We start from the raw sequence: 1990 nt of genomic DNA, 5'->3' as shown, positions 1-1990 counted from the left end.
AACTTTCGAACCTTGGCGGTAAAATTCCTGCCAGATGTGATGTAGTCAATCACACACTGAATGCGGGACGCATACTGTCTTGCCCAGCCTATCTTTATGGCACGTTGATGCATTCGTCTTTTGGTCTTATGATCAACCGTTGGTTTTGTTTTACGGTTCGTATCAATCAAAGCTCTCGCTGCATTATACACACAATAATTGATAGCCCAAAGGTTGGATTTTTCGGAAAAATGTCCACGAAGCTCGTCATTCATTTCAGCTAGATCTTTAGGCTTGAGAGAAATCTTGGTGTTGATGTTTCTCCGGGTCATAAGGCATCGCTCTTCCTCTATTAGATGCCTGCCCGCCGTTGGTCTTAGTCTCGCCTCTCTTTTTCTGTTGCCGGCTTGTTCCAGCTGTGGTATAGTAGGCGTTCCGCTTACATAGCCCCTTTTTCGGAGTAGTTTGGCATGGTTTCGCAGACGTTGCTGCGAAAAGTGCGATAGCTCCGGGTGTTTCTCGCACCACAGAGCATGCAGCCGTGCCATGTTACCCCATTCAGGGAACACACTTTCTTCGTAGCACTCTAGCAAGTCGTGATTCGGTCGCTTCGTCCCCCAAAAGGTCGCGAGATCCCGCCGATCCGTCGCATTTAATCCATTTTCATTGGCTCCACCACCTCTATAGTGGTCGGCATTGCTGGCCGACCCATTGTCGGGAGCCCTGCGCGTTCTGTTGTTTTTAACCGCACTTACTACAACGTACTCTCAGAGGTCGCCCGGTATCCCAAAGTCACCGTTCTAGACACCTCACCCAGGTGCCATTCCGCTTTCGGCACGGTTTTCACACCTCCGTTTAGGAGTTAATTCCTTCGGGCCCACCCCTGGAGAATTTTTCGCGACTGTGTATTTATTGTTGTTACCATATTCAGCAGAAACCCTTGGTACTGGGACCCTTTATCCGCAAGCCGAGGACGAGTTCGTTGGCTTTGTCATAGGCCCTTTGGTTTGATTCTATAGGAATATATTACATATATATATATATACCATTCAGTTCGGTTTTGATTCCTCTAGAATCAAACCGAAGGGTCTATGAGAAAGCCACAGAACACGTCCTCTGGTTGCGGATAGAGGGTCCCTGTGCCAAGGGTTTCTGCTGAATATGGTTACAAAAATAAATAGGCAGTCGCGGACAATTTCCAGGGTTGGTCCCGAAGGAATTAACCCCCAATCGGATGTGTGAAGACCGTGCCGAAAGCTGAATGGCACCTGGATGAGGTGTCTAGAACGGTGACTCTGGGATACCGGGCGACCTCTCAGAGTAAGCAGCCTTATCCTTGCATGCGGGGCTCTGCAAGGATGAACAAACCCCTTTCCCTAGCTTCTCGTGGGAACAACAATGACAACACCAAACATAGTTGTAGTAAGTGCGTTCAAAACAACAGAACGCGCAGGGCTCATGACAATGGGTCGGCCAACAATGCCGACCATTCTAGAGCTGAGGGAGCCAATGAAAATGGATTCAATGCGATGGATCGGCGGGATCTCGTGACCTTTGGGTGGACGGAGCAACTGAATCATGAATTACTAGACTGCTACGATGCGAGTGTGGCCTGTGAACGGGGTTACATGGCACGGCTGCATGCTCTATGGTGCGAGAAACACCCGGAGCTATCGCACTTTTCGCAGCAACGTCTGCGAAACCAGGCTGAACTACTCCGTAAAAGGGGCTATGTAAGCGGAGCGCCTACTCTACCACAGCTAGAACAAGCCGGCAACAAAGAAAGAGAGGCGACACTAAGACCAACCGCGGGCAGGCCTCCAATAGATGAAGAGCGATGCTTTACGACTCGTAGAAACATCAACACCAAGGTTTCTCTCAAGTCTAAAGATCTGGCTGAAATGGATGTCGAGCTTCGTGGACATTTTTTCGGAGAATCCGACCTCTGGGCTATCAATTATTGTGTGTATAATGCAGCGAGAGCTTTGGCCGATGCGAACCGTAAAACAAA

The sequence above is a fragment of the Belonocnema kinseyi genome, chromosome 1 (assembly GCF_010883055.1).
Source record: "Belonocnema kinseyi isolate 2016_QV_RU_SX_M_011 chromosome 1, B_treatae_v1, whole genome shotgun sequence".
Lineage (NCBI taxonomy): Eukaryota > Metazoa > Arthropoda > Insecta > Hymenoptera > Cynipidae > Belonocnema > Belonocnema kinseyi.
This window is presented reverse-complemented; position numbering follows the sequence as displayed.